Source organism: Bufo bufo, chromosome 4 (assembly GCF_905171765.1).
Source record: "Bufo bufo chromosome 4, aBufBuf1.1, whole genome shotgun sequence".
Classification (NCBI taxonomy): Eukaryota; Metazoa; Chordata; class Amphibia; order Anura; family Bufonidae; genus Bufo; species Bufo bufo.
In genome coordinates, this window is record NC_053392.1 from 227,671,105 (window position 1) to 227,686,999 (window position 15,895).

Consider the following 15,895-nt stretch of genomic DNA (forward strand, 5'->3'; position numbering starts at 1 on the left):
TTATGGCGGCCTCCCGGATCTCTGCCATTAACGCTGACCACTTGAACGAGGGCTGAAAGAAGTCCCTCCAGGAGCCATAGTAGTTCTCCGGTTGCGTCCTCAGTGGCGGGCAGGCAGGCTTCTCCGGTCCCGGAGAGTAGGCCGGTGGAGCGTCCTCTGGCTCTACACCAACATCATCCATTTCCAGAAAATCAGGCGCAGACATCCCAGCAGAGTAGTCTTCACTCTGCAACATGCTCGATCCTTCTCTGGAGAGCGACAGGGTGGCACCAATAAGTTCAGACAGATCCTCCCATTGCACTGGGAGGCCGCCCCCCAGGTACTCCAGTATGGAGGAGGCGGAGTCCATTTCTGCAGACATGCAAATGTCCAGACAGGGCGGTGGCGCCGACATTGAGCCTTTCCCGCTCTTTTCAGCAAAAAGGCGCCAACTTTTACCGCCAATTCAGGATGAAGATGACGCAGCAGTAAATTCAAGCAAGCTCAGCGGCCATCTTTAGCAAAACGCTGTCTATTCACTGACAGCAAGCGGTGGCTTAAACAAGCAGCAAACAGTCCAGAAAATATTATCTTCACACCACTAATTAGCAAAGTTCTTTGGCCCAGCAATTTTGAATAAAACAATAGGGCTTGGTCACTTTTAAGGCAATTTTTAGCACACAGTTGTATATCCGCAATGGCGCAGGAATATTCCGTAAATCCTGTTCGTGACGCCAATTTATGCAGCACGCCAGACCTGCAGGGTATAGCGAAGCGAGGTCACGGTTATGGGCAATCGAGGGTTGCTCACTGTATTGGAGAACCCTGGGCAGGCATGCGGCAGTGAAGGAGAGGTAGACACAGTTCCTCTGGGGCACACTCTGTATATAGGGACCAGGCCTGATGGTGGATGAGGTGCCCTGGATGTTACAGGTATTTTTAGTGCCTGGGGCAAGGTCCCTGTTGGATTTGTGACGCCAGTGCCTGTAACGGTGGCACACCGATTTATAGGAGGAATAACTGAGTACTCAGTGGATAAACCAAACGTTGATTTACTTGGTGAACACAGTCCAACTTTGTACATACAGTTACAGTTGATAGTGATGATAATGCAGTCCCTTGAACAATACTTCACAAGCAGGTAGACTTTAAATAGTGGCAGGAATTAATCATGCAAGATACTTGGAGGGCACAACGGTTGATGCTTTACAGTGCAATGCTGCTCTATTCCCTTCAGCTATTCTAGCTGGCTGGATCCCAAGGCCTGGATGCCTAAATGCTGGCTTTAATCCTTGGTATATAAATCCTTCCTCCAGTATTGGCGCTTGCTTTACTTTATAGAACCTCTGCCCATCAGGGTACTTATCTGACCTGGTATTGTCCTTACTCGGCTTGAGGGTAACTGCAGGTTTCTCCCAGGAGGTGCTGTCCTGCAACTGGGGTGTCTTCAGAGCTAACTATGGCTCTCTTGATCCGCAGGTGGGCTAGGATCCCTCTACTAGCCCCCTGGTAACAACTAGAAGCCTGGGCTGTCTAGCTGCATGTCAGGAGGAGGCCCCCAGCATATCACTGGCTGGTGCCTTCTAACTTCTGTCTCTGCAGACTCCTGACTCTGAACTCTGAACTCCCTCTCCCTGTCTGGGCCTGAACCTTTATACTAGGGGCTCCCTATCTCCCTCTAGTGTCTGGGATGTCTAACTACACCCAGCTAGGCCTGCTATTGCATCATACAGGGGAACCTTGCATATAAAAACACATTAGAAAATACATTGCTTGCACAATTACATATGACATTTCTGTCCTTTGTGAGTAGGAGGAACGCGCACACCAATTGACCCTTGTGTAGTGCCCACGCCAATCTAGTGGGACAATACACATATTGTCGGTGCTGCGTCAAGGAAGGCTGAGCCATGCGCCCTGCATGGCACACATGTTCAATCTGTGGTTCCTGAAGTCTTCCACCCATCTGCAAATGGCCAGGAAGGAAATCCTAAAAATGGCCAGGAAACTTTGCATGCATTTCAGCCACTCATACACCGCAAAGCACACCCTCCTTGAGATGCAGCGGCAGAACGACATCCCCAACATAGGCTGATATGCAACATTTCTACCCGTTGGAATTCCACCCTGCATATGTTGGACTGACTGTACGAACAGAGAAAGGCCATCAACGATTTCTTGATGATCCAAGCGGATAGGAGTACTCCCCTTTCTAAACTCGATGTCAGCCAGTGGCAGCTCATTCATGACACCTGCCGTTTGCTCAGGCCCTTTGAGGAGGCCACGTTATTTGTCAGTCGCCAGGACTACGGGATGAACGCCATCATTCCACTGCTTCATGTCCTGGAACAGATGCTGGTAAATATGGCTTGTCAGGGGACAGGAGACGTGGCGCATAGATCTCATGGCCACGTGAGCCCTGTGAGGGCTGAACTGGAAGAGGATGAGGAGGGGGAGGAGGACATTGGAGCACAGGCAATATGTAGCCAATTGAGTGGTTTTTCTACTGCAGTGACAGGAAAGGAGGCGCAGGAGCAGTCGGAGGAGCAAGACTTGGTGATGAGGAAGACGAGACAGAGGACCCAGACACACCGTGGCAGTGTGCAGTGGAGATGGATGCAGGGAATCCCTCAGAGTCACTTGCACAAATGGCCCGCTGCATGCTCACTTGTTTGCGTAGCGACAGCAGAATTGTCACCATTCGGCAGAGGGATGACTTTTGGCACTCCACCATGTTGGACCCTCGCTACCATTCCAAAATAGGGGCCTTTTTTAGACCCATTGAAAGGGAGGACAAACTGAAGTACTGCAGAGACATTCTATGTAGTCATTTGGCCTCTGCTTATCTGCACCATCGTCCATCCTCTCGCAGGTCTGACCGGAGGGCCCTCTGCGCTCACATTCCACTGCCATAGCTGCTGGGGAGGGGTGCGGTGGTAGGAACAGTAGCAGCTTTATCAGCAGCAGCCTGAGTCTAGAGTCCATGATGAGCAGCTTTCTTCACCCCCATAGTAAAGAAACTACTCACCAGCAGCAGCAGGTAGACCTGGAGCAGGACCTGAACCAGCAGGTGGTGGCATACTTGGACAGCACCCTGCCACCCCACATTGAAGATCCGCTGGACTACTGGGCAGCCAAGCTGTATTTGTGGCCACAACTGTCAGAGTTTCCCCTGGAAAAGCTGTCCTGCCCGACCAGTAGTGTGGCATCAGAGCGGGTGTTTAGTGCGAGGGGGGCCATAGTTACCCCAAGAAGAACTCATCTGTCCAACCAAAATGTGGAGAGACTTACTTTTGTCAAGATGAATCAGGCGTGTATCGACAAGGATTTCCACCCACCGATGCCTGATGCAGAAGATTAGATCATCCATCTCCACACCATGTCACCATGCCACTCTGTGTCCTCCTGATGCTCCTATCTCCACACTACAGTATGTCACCATGCCACTCTGTGGTATCATGCTGCTGCTGTTGTTGCCGCCATCTCCACACTATGTCACCTTGTCACTCTGTGGTATCATGCTGTTGCTGTTGCTACCATCTCCATGCTATGTCACTGTGCCACTCTGTGGTATCATGCTGCTGCTGTCGCTGCCATCTCCACTATGTGAATGTAGCTGCGTGAAAATCGCAAGCATCCGCAAGCAAGTGCGGATGCGGTGCGATTTTCATGCACGGTTGCTAAGGAGACGATCGGGATGGAGACCTGATCATTATTATTTTCCCTTAGAACATTGTTGTAAGGGAAAATAATAGCATTCTTAATACAGAATGCATAGTACAATAGGGCTGGAGGGGTTAAAAAATAATAATAATTTAACTCACCTTAATCCACTTGTTCACGCATCCCGGCTTCTCTTATTTCTGCTTCTTTGCTGTGCACAGGAAAAGGACCTGTGGTGACGTCACTACGCTCATCACATGGTCCGTCACATGATCCATCACCATGGTAAAGGATCATGTGATGGACCATGTGATGTGCGCAGTGACATCATCAAAGTTCCTATTCCTCAAAGAAGAAGACAGAAGAGAAGCCGGGCTGTGCGAACAAGTGGATTAAGGGGAGTTCATTTTTTTAAATATTTTTTTTAACCCCTCCAGCCCTATTGTACTATGCTTTCTGTATTAAGAATGCTATTATTTTCCTTTATAACCATGTTATAAAGGGAAAATAATACAATCTACACAACACCTAACACAAACCCGAACTTCTGTGAAGAAGTTCGGGTTTGGGTACCAAACATGCCGATTTTTCTCACGTGCGTGCAAGATGCATTACAAAGTTTTGTACTCGCGCGAAAAAAATTGCGCATTTTCCCGCAACGAAACCGCATCTTATGTGGGCCAAAAACATGACGCCCGTGTGAAAGAGGCCTAAGTCTCAATGTTGCTTAAAGTCTGGCATCTAGTATGGCTAGTACCGTGGATCAATCCCAGGTTTTAGGATAAGATCAAATACACGTGGCTCAATGCGTTTCTGTGCTCTTATTGTTAGCACTTCGTCAGGAGCCATACACAGGAGACCTTGTTTACATAATATCCCTGCCGGAAAGTAACTATGATACTCTGGTGGAAGTATCGGCACTAGGATGGCCGCATGGGGCCATGTGAGCACCAAGCTTTAAATGGGAATACACCCCACCCCCAGGGGCGTGGTTTGGAGCGGCCAGCCAGTCGGATGTGAGAGGCTTCCCCGTATTCATCCGACTGTCGGAACGCCTCATAACTTCAAAAGGCAAGCCTCCGGGGGAAGCGCTGAATGCGCAAATTGTATGGGGGGGACGACACTTACGGCGGCTATCCCAGGGAAAGTAAAGTATTCCAGGAACTAATGTTGGGAAACCCCTACCATCCTACAGATCTATTAATCATTAAATACCAGCTGCTAGAAATACCTTAAACGCCACTGGGTCTATTGTCCAGAGAGGCTTTGAAACTGAAGTACACAAACCCATATTTTTCGCACACATCACGTATAACTCCAATGAACTCAAACAAGGGGACATCTAGATGCATTCAGCGCTTCCCCCAGAGGCTTGCCTTTTGAAGTTATGAGGCGCTCCAACAGTCGGCTGAATACGGGGAAGCCTCTCACATCCGACTGGCTGGCTGCATCAAGCCACGCCCTTGTGGGTGGGGTGTATTCCCCTTTAAAGCTTGGTTCTCACACGGCCAGGCTTAGGTTAAATTGATTATTGTGTGAGGGACGTATACTACTATACTAGCATTCCGTTAGAAATTTGTTTGTTTGGAGTTCTTTTGACTGGGGGATGGCAGGTTTTTTATCAGGGAATATCAATACTGAGGAATGGATGGGGGATCCTAGTGAAGTTTTTACAGAGAAGGAACTTCCCACATACTTTCAATCACAAAGCATTACGTCAGCCTTTAAACAGGTGACCCGGATTTATAAGAACTTTATAAGATCCTGGTGGGAAGTGCAGTCTCTGGAGACGTGTATAAAAAACAAAAATCCTTCCTAGAGGTCTGCGCCACCCCAGCGTCCCATTTGAGATCTAATGAGTTTATTAAGAAATGGGAAAAGGAATCTATAGAATCCTCACTTAGATTAATGAAGCTGTTGCTAGAGGAGGAAAAAACAGTATTGTCCAACACTGAAACTGAATTAAAAGATAATATTGAACAAGTAAAAAAGTGTCTTCATCCTAGTGTGAGACTGAATTTGAACAGACAACATCTAGTAGAGGACAGTACAATAAATCATACAGGCGTCCTTATAGTACAAGAGGTCGTGGGAGACGTGGGCAAGGGGGCAGGAGCAACATTGCATAAGGGGGCGACCGCCTCAAAGGGTAGGCTGATAGTGTCGGCCATAGGCAGCCTAACAGCGAATATAAGTACCTATGTTGACACTATTCTAAGACCCTTTGTTATGAGCTTGCCCTCTTATGCAAGGGAAACAATGGATGTCCTCTGTCGACTCAATGACATCCACTGTGAGTAGGGAATCTTTCTGGCGAGCCTTGATGTTGAGGCCCTTTACAGCTCAATACCACATGGTTTGGGCTGTGAAGCGGTTCTCACATTTTTACATCAAAGAGGTCAGCACCTTATACGGCACAATCGATTCCTTATGGAATTGCTGGAATTCATTCTCACGCACAATGTTTTTACCTTTAACTCTCAGATCTTCCACCAGCTCAGGGGTGTGGCAATGGGGAGCCCCCGTGCCCCCACTTTTGCCAACCTGTACCTGGGCTGGTGGGAGAGAGAATATATGTTCAGTGATGCATTAGAACACTTTACATAATTGGTTTCACTTTGGATCAGGTACATCGATAATGTCCTGATCCTGTGGCGAGGAAGCAAAGCGCAATTTTCGGACTTTGTTGCAGCTCTTAACAACAATCAGTTGGGCCTTTTCTTTACTTCAGAGATTAATGAGAAGCAAATCTCCTTTTTGGATCTTATGATGTCCATTGATGAGTCTGGACAGATTGTCACAAGCATTTTTCAGAAATCTACAGCCACGAATAATCATGGTGGTCATCCGGTGTCCTTAAAAAAAGGGATACCCAAGGGACAATACCTAAGTGTCCGGAGAAATTGCTCTCGTCTGTCTGACTTTAGGTCGGCTGCTAAAGACCTACAACAGAGATTCAGGGTCCACGGTTATCCACAAGATATTTTGAAACAGGCGTTCCAACATTCCCTGAGTGTCAATAGAGAACAACTATTGTGTCCCAAGAACAGAGAACAAAAGGACAGTACACTCAGGATTATTGGGACATATGACAGAGCCCAAAATGAAGTGAGGCACATCTTATCAGAAAATTGGGATATTCTGCTATCAGACCCTGATTTAGGCGGTGTAAACCAGCAATCACATATCGCCGTAGCCAAAATCTGAGAGACAGCTTGGTTCATAGCTTTTATCAAAGGCAGAACCAGCAGACATGGTTACAGAATATACTAGTGGGCACCTTTCCATGTGGGTCATGCAAATTCTGCAGATATATTCTTAAAGGTAAATCATTCACTGGCAGTATCACTGATAGATCTTATTACATTAGATTGTTCATTAATTGCAAATCTGCGGGGGTGGTTTACCTGATGACATGTATCTGTGGTGTAAAGTATGTAGGTAAAACTAAGCGTGAGTTGAGTCGACGTGTTGGGGAGCACATATCTGACATACCAAAACTGAAGGACGCGCCCATTGCACGTCATTTTGAGGAATGTCATGACGGGAGAGTGGCATAAGTGAAATTTCAAGGCATTGAGTTTTTCAAGAGACCATTGAGAGGTGGCGATATTGACCGGCTGTTACATCAAAAGGAGGCCCAGTGGATATTCAGGCTAGATACAATCATGCCCGCTGGCCTCAATGATGCGATTTCTTTTGCATCATTTTTTTGAAAAGCAGTCTGTTTCAGCATAGAAAATTTTACACTTAAGTCCCTCCACTTAACTATGGCCTATTAGAATCACCATGTGAGACTATGTGTGAGGCAGTATTGTAATTCATGAACCAGGAGTTTCAGATTGAGCTACTGTAGGCTTAGTTCTGGGGAATACACTGAAAGCAGAAATTCAAATCATGAATTAGTAATTTGCTGTACCATGTGATACCATGTGTGATGAAGTAGGTTAACTTCACTTGTAATTTGTGAGTCAGGAAGCTCAGGATGAGAAGCTGAAGGCTTAGTTCTGGCGAATAGCCTGGGCGGGGCGCAGTACAGCAAACTTCTAGTTGTTGTAGGACTATACACTGACAGCAAGCAGAAACTTTAATCACGAATTAGTAAGTTGCTGAACTTCAATGTGTAATACATAAATGTGTTAGTCCGTACTCCCATCTAGGGGAGCCATCGTGTGTACATCATGATGTTACTCTCCTAGATGTCCCCTTGTTTGAGTTCATTGGAGTTATACGTGATGTGTGCGAAAAATATGGGTTTATGTTCTTCAGTTTCAAAGCCTCTCTGGACAATACACCTAGTGGTATTTAAGGTATTTCTAGGAGCCGGTATTTAATGATTAATAGATCTGTAGGATGGTAGGGGTTTCCCCACATTCGTTCCTGGAATACTTTACTTTCCCTGGGATAGCCACCGTAATTGTCCCCCCCCCCTTGATACAATTTGCGCATTCAGCGCTTCCCCTGGAGGCTTACCTTTTGCAGTTGTGAGGCGTTTCCGACAGTCGGATGAATACGGGGAAGCCTCTCACATCCGACTGGCTGGCCGCACCAAGCCATGCCCCTGGGGGCGGGGTGTATTCCCCTTTAAAGCTTGGTGCTCACACGGCCGTGTGCGGCCATCCTAGCGCAAATACTTCCAGAGCATCATAGTTACTTTCAGGCAGGGATATTATGTAAACAAGGTCTCCTGTGTATGGCTCCTGACAAAGTGCTAACAATAAGAGCACAGAAACGCATTGAGCCACGTGTATTTGATCTTATCCTAAAACCTGAGATTGAGACTTTAAGCAACATTGAGACTTATAGTTGAGAAACCTAGGGAGGTTACTAGTTAAATTCTCTGGGATAATTGTCTGAAGACATACCAGTGGCTCCTGTGAGCTGGCCTTCAGGCATTCTGTTTAGCTAGAGGAGGGTCTGAGTGAGCTCTGACATACTTTTTGGTTCAGAAACATTCACTGCGTGGTGATTTATTGCTTCATCAAGCCACACAGTTTATGCTCCTCTTGAAGACTGTTTTTTACATATATGAAACCTACACCCGTAGGTTTTAAACCAGTAATACCAATAAAGTTTAATTATTTTATTTTAACGGTCCTATCAGGCTTAGGTAAATTGGAACCGACAAACCCAACTTTCTTTTGAGGGCTGCATTAATCTGCAGGTTACCGTCATACAGCTCTACAGATAACTTTCCATCTGCATCTTTCTCAACAATCTGTGCCCTCAGTCTTTTATCCAGACTTTGTCATTGTGCCATTCTGTGGCCTCCTCATGCTGCCACCACCTCCAGATTCTCTGTCATTGAGGCACTCTGTAGCCTCCTGATGCTGTCACCAACTCCAGACTCTGTCTTTGTGCCACTCTGTGGCCTTCTCATACTGCTGCAAACTTCATACTGTGTCATTGTGCCACACTGTGGCCCCCTCATGCTGCTACCACCTCCAGACTCTGTCATTTTGCCACTCTGTAGCCTTCTTGACGCTAACATGGACCTGTAACTAACACTGTAACTAACACTGAGTTAATACTTGAGTTATTTGGTCAGCTTTGGCAATGTGTACAGTGATTCTAATAGCGACGCCTGTCATCTGCATGTCATCCTCACTGACAGTATTATTTCACTAACCCAGCACACTCTCTATGCATGTTACTGCAAGGCACAGTGTTCTATATCCATATAAAGGCTGTCTGCAGCCCGGAAATAGCCATTTTTGACGTGATTCGCCGCAAATAAATTCGGATCGAAGGAAATTTTTGGGGAAAATTCGACGAACCAGCCGAATCGACTGAAGTGACTGAAATGCATGCACAGTTTCCTGGCCATTTTTAGGATGTCTTTCAGATGGGTGGAAGACAACCAGATTGAACACGTGTGCCATGCAGGGCGCATGGCTCAGCCCTTCTTGACGCATTGCCGACACAATGTTCTTCCCGTTGTTGGTCACCATGGTTCCGATTTTCAGTTGTTGCGGAGAAAGCCAGGATTCAATTTCTTGCTAAAGGACATGGAGCAGTTCCTCCTCTGTGTGACTCCGTTCGCCCAGGCAAATGAGGTGCAGGCAGAACAGCATGACACCGCCGTGGCCTGCACATGTGGTATGATGGATGGCCACTGTGAATTGTCCCTGCAATGGAGGTGAGGACACAGTGGAGGATGAGGAGGCAGAGGCGGACATTGTCGCTAGACCAACGGCATGGATATGTGGAGGCGGAAGCAGCGTCACCTGGCCAAGTTGCTGGTGTGGCTGTGCAGGAACCACATTCACCCAGTGGGCCGTAAAGAACATATATTGTCCCTGACCGTAGTTATAGCTCCACACGTCGGCGCTGCGGTGCACTTTGGCAGACACCGACAGGCTCAAGGACTGGCCCACCTTCTGTTCTACATGTGTGTGCAGGGTTGGTCCTGCCTTTTTGGCAAACTAATGACGTCTTGGGACTCTCCACCTCTGTTCTCTGAAAGGTGCAGAGTCCACCACTTGGAAAGGGAGGGACTGCAGCACCAGCAACTTGGCCAGGAGCATGTTCAGTTTCTGCACCGTTGGAAGAGTGCACGCATACTGTTGTCTCTTAACTACATGAAATTGGGTGCGTGCCACTGGGTGACGCAGCAGTTGCTGTGGCAGGCTGGACCACCACATTGGAGCCACGGTTCTCCCAGGCCACTTTATGGTGATGCTGCATGTGTTAACGCAGGGCCATGGTGCAACATTGGTACCCTGGCCATGCTTCACCTTCTGCCCACAAATTCGGCAAATTGCCTCACCGTCAAGTATGGCATTTTCCCCTTAACACTCCGCTCTGATGATTGACTGCTACTGCTGCCTCTATGAACCCCTGCACCGCTACTTTCCGGGCCGATATGCTGCTGCAAAACGGGTGGTCTACCCTGGAGTGTTGGCTCCCGACCTCCCATTGCTGCCACCCTGCTGACTCACTGCCACGCTGCCACCCTATTGGCTCAGCCACTGCCTTATGCTCAAGTTGCCACCCTCTTCTCCTGATGATGATGAAGCGCCATCTTCACCAGGCTCCCAAGTGTGATCGGTTACATCATCATCATCATCCGCTACTGTCTGCACGTCACTGATGTCCCTCTCAACGGTCTTAGGGCCAGGAGCCTGTCCGCTAGCAACACCTGCTCCCACGCGACTCTCATCATCACTACTTGCCTGCCTACCAGCGGATGTCTCCTCCAGATCTTGACTGGGCAGTAGCTGCTGACTGTCCTCTAGAAGCTAGTCATCACTGAAAAGTGGAGCCGAGCCTACGGCATATAATACTTCTCGCGCTGAGGAAACTGAAAATGACAGAGGAAGGTTTAGTACACGTGGGGGCACAGGGCCTTTTCCCGGGCCACCCCCCCTTCTTCTGCTGCTTGTGTCAGAAACATTTTGCCCACTGCCCGTTCCCTTTGAAGGACCTTTCATCTGCCTGTCTGACATACTGTATAAAAAAAAGAATTAAATTAAAATTAAAATAATACCCCCCAAAAAAGGCTGTAGTACAATGTTACTTCACCACTGAACGGCAATTAAGACTTATATATTTTTTTTATGATTAAGATAAACCCCCCCAAAAAATAATAATTACAATTCACTGCAGAATGGCAATTAAGACGTATTCTTTTTTCTAGAAATATAACAATCACAATTCACTGCAGAACGGCTAATTGGACGTACATATATTTCCTTTTTCTATACCATGTAAATGGCTGTAGGACAATGGATCTTCACCGCTGATTGCCAATTATGACATATATTTTTTCCCTATTTCTACACCCCCCAAAAAATATAACAATCAGAATTCACCGCCGATTGGCTAATTAGACGTACATATATTTTGTTTTTCTACACCACGTAAATGGCTGTAGTTCAATGTTACTTCACCGCTGAACGGCATTTAAGACATTCTTTTCCCTATTTCTACACCTCCAAAAAAGAAATATAACAATCACAATTCACTGCAGAACAGCTAATGGTACGTTTTTTTCGTACTAATAAACCCCCCCAAAAAAGTAAAACAATGTAAAATCAACGCAGAACGGCTAATAGGACGTACGTATCTATCTTTTTAATATACCCCGGAAATGGCTGTAGTACAATGTAACTTCACCGCTTAATGGTAATTATGACATATATTTTTCCCTTTTTTTCCCCTATTAATACCCCCCCCCCCCCCAAAAAAAACAAAAAAATGCAAAATCAACGCAGGACGGCTAATAGGAGGTACGTATATTTCCTATTAATACATCCCGTAAATGGCTGTATCACACAGAACTTGCACCCCAATCACAAGCAAGGTTTGCTGGAATTACTGATGTATCATATAGTGCAAACAACCTAAAAGCAGCAGTATAACAGCAATTTGGATTACCAATTAGTGCAGCAAGATGTAATAGGATTGCTCTTATTACCCAGGCTGTACACTCTCCTATTGCACCCTGTTCTCCTTTTATAGTGTAGATAATGCCTCCCTATCCTTTTCCTACACCTTGACTAATCTTTCCATGAACTTGTAAATCGTTTTTTCAGCACAATGAAGTCTTTTCTAGCACTGTCCCTAGCGCCTGCTGACGTCTCTCCCTGCACTAAGTACACTGGAAAATGGCAGAACCAAGATGGCTGAGGCTATTTATAGGGCTGTGACATGACAGGGGCTGGCTGGCTGCTGATTGGCTGCATGCATGGCATTGTGGGTGATCCCTCATTTCCAGAGTTCTTTGTTCCATGTCCTAACACATGCAGCAGCCATTTTAGGAAAAAACGGGATTCATTACCACGAAGCGTGAGGAAATTAGGATCTGATGCAAATCGAATTTTCCCTAAAATTCTGATTGAATTACACTTCGTCAACTTCGATTCGCTCATCTCTAATTATAATAAAAAGAAAATCTGACCCCTAAGGATCTCAAGGAGGGGGAGGAAATTCCCTTTTACCCGCCCTAAAGCCACAACCTAGGCCATCTATATTAGGATGGCCATCGATATACAGTAGGCTTTCAGAACCCATATAGAGTAGTACATTTAAAAAAAGGTGTAATGTCCAGCAGTGTATAATGATAAAAGCACACCAGATAAACTGTTACGGTAAAGCAGCGTCAATAGGAGATGAATGGATAAGTGATTCTGGTGCTGTCAGGTCTGTCAGCAACATGTTGCTGAAGTCTCCACAGAGTCATCTTTCCGGGATTATTCCTCCCACGTTGCTGTCTGGATAAGGCGACAGGGGTCCAGACGGTAATCAAAGGCAATGGAAGTAATGAAGCAATATCTTGCGCTGTGTTCTGTCCAGTGCATAAATATCCAAAGTTTCGTAAATTTGTTGGAGGTCAGCAAAGGCTCTAATAACAATCTTTCTACTTGGTGTATTGATTAATAGTTCAAATGGATGTAGCTACTTATAACTGATCTTTCTGCCTCTCTGCCTTCCTAATAGTGGGTGCAGATGGTTTCTCTTGCACATGGCCAAAGGGGACAAGTCCTAGTAAATGGATATAGTTCCAGAGATGAGGCTAATCGCAAAGAAGGCAGTGAGGGTTGGCATAAGGGCTTCAGGTGAGACAGATTCAGGTATGCCCTTAAGTCTCAAATTATTTTGCTGCCCCCAGTTGTCTTGGTCCTTCATTAAGGAGTAAAGATGTTTTTCATGGGTTAGGCAGCTGTCTAAGTTATAGGAGACTGCTGTATTAAATTTGACCACTGCAGCCTGAAAGGTCTCAAGGGCCTGAACTCTAGTATACACTCACCTAAAGAATTATTAGAAACACCATACTAATACGGTGTTGGACCCCCTTTTGCCTTCAGAACTGCCTTAATTCTACGTGGCATTGATTCAACAAGGTGCTGATAGCATTCTTTAGAAATGTTGGCCCATATTGATAGGATAGCATCTTGCAGTTGATGGAGATTTGAGGGATACACATCCAGGGCACGAAGCAACCGTTCCACCACATCCCAAAGATGCTCTATTGGGTTGAGATATGGTGACTGTGGGGGCCATTTTAGTACAGTGAACTAATTGTCATGTTCAAGAAACCAATTTGAAATGATTCGAGCTTTGTGACATGGTGCATTATCCTGCTGGAAGTAGCCATCAGAGGATGGATACATGTTCTCATTCTGTTTACGCCAAATTCGGACTCTACCATTTGAATGTCTCAACAGAAATCAAGACTCATCAGACCAGGCAACATTTTTCCAGTCTTCAACAGTACAATTTTGGTGAGCTCGTGCAAATTGTAGCCTCTTTTTCCTATTTGTAGTAGCGATGAGTGGTACCCGGTGGGGTCTTCTGCTGTTGTAGCCCATCCGCCTCAAGGTTGTGCATGTTGTGGCTTCACAAATGCTTTGCTGCATACCTCGGTTGTAACGAGTGGTTATTTCAGTCAACGTTGCTCTTCTATCAGCTTGAATCAGTCGGCCCATTCTCCTCTGACCTCTAGCATCCACAAGGCATTTCTGCTCACAGGACTGCCGCATACTGGATGTTTTTCCCTTTTCACACCATTCTTTGTAAACCCTAGAAATGGTTGTGCGTGAAAATCCCAGTAACTGAGCAGATTGTAAAATACTCAGACCGGCCTGTCTGGCACCAACAACCATGCCACGCTCAAAATTGCTTAAATCACCTTTCTTTCCCATTCTGACATTCAGTTTGGAGTTCAGGAGATTGTCTTGACCAGGACCACACCCCTAAATGCATTGAAGCAACTGCCATGTGATTGGTTGACTAGATGATGCATTAATAAGAAAGAGAACAGGTGTTCCTAATAATTCTTTAGGTGAGTGTATATGTGACACAGATCTTTTTTTATGTCTTTGGATCACAGGTTTAAGGGAGCTCGTCAGCAGAGTTTTGAGGAAGTAAATAGAGATAATCTGATCCTCGCCGCTACAGAGTTCTTCAGCCTCAGAGCTGTCTTCAGTAAATGCGGGCAGGTTGGACTGTTTCAACTGTGCCATCTTTCCTCGTTGCTGCTTCGTGGCTGCTTGTGCCTTGAGCATGAGCATTCACAGTTTTAGGGCTCATGCACACGGCCAATGCCCAGCTATGTCCATATTGCGGCCCACAAACAGCGGCTCCGCAATACATGAGCACCGGCTGGGTGTACCTTGCATCATAGATGCGGACCCATTCACTTGGAGGTGCAGTGCAGAATGGAGGCACGGATCGGAAGCCCACAAAAGTACTACGAAGTGCTTCCATGGGTTTTCTGTCCTTGCCTCTGCACTGCAAAAAAGTAGTGCATGCACTACTTTTTTGCAGTGCGGACTGTGGGATTCAGATCGCGGACCCCATTCAAGTGAATGGGTCCGCGATCCGCATGCTGAGTCCCCAAAGTAAGTGCCCGTGCATTGCAGATCACAATTTGCGGTCCACAGCAGGGGGCCTGGCCGGCACACGTTCGCGTGCATGAGACCTAAATTCGTCCTGGAGGCTCTCTGGACCGATCTTTAGTGGATTTACCCATGTTTAAGAGGTTCTGATAACTTTTTTTCTAATTCCACTGAACAAATAATTGTCTACGCTTTTGCTTTACATTTTATTGAACCTTAAAGGGAACCTGTCATCATCTTTATTCTGCCCATACTAACGGCAGTATAAAGTAGAGACAGGTGAGTAGATTTCAGCGGTCTGTCATTTATAAGTTGAAAGTAAGTGGTTGCCGAGAACCAACATCACAATCATTGCAGACTGGGCCTGGAAAAGAGTCCCGGCCACCAGAGAAGAGTCCTGGTTATTCATGAATTCCCGCTCTCCTCCCCACCTGCTGATGACTGACAGTCTTCTACCTAGTTTTCTCTCTTCCTCTCTAGGAGAGAACTGCCAGTCATCAGCAGGTGGGTGAGAGAGCAGGAGATTAGGAATAACCAGGACTCTTCTCAATTAGATTTGACTCTTTTTTTTAGGCCTGGGCTGCAATAATTATGATGCTGATTCTCAGCAACCACTTACTTTTAGCTCATAAGTGACACACTGCTCAAATGCATTTCTGTCACTATTTTATGCTGCCCTCAGGGACGTCACCGAAAAGTTCATGACGGGTTCCCTTTAAATTGAGCTATTAAAGAATAAATTTCATCCCACATAAAAAAAAGTCAGCTTAAAAAAATTAAAAAAAAAGTAGTCTCATGGGAAGAAGGGAAGTAAAAAAAAAAAGCATCGCTGCCAAAATTGACTTGGTCCTTAAGAAGGTAAATAATTATCTCTATGATTTATTGCAAATTTGTTACAAAGGCAAGTACAA

The 15,895-nt window shown here is 46.1% G+C and overlaps 1 protein-coding gene across 3 annotated transcripts in view; it reads left to right on the forward strand.

Moving 5' to 3' along the window:
• LOC120997970 (probable cation-transporting ATPase 13A5) overlaps nt 1-15,895 on the forward strand; it is a 284,487-nt gene that overhangs the window by 11,817 nt on the left and 256,775 nt on the right. The gene's annotated exons all lie outside the window — the stretch shown is intronic.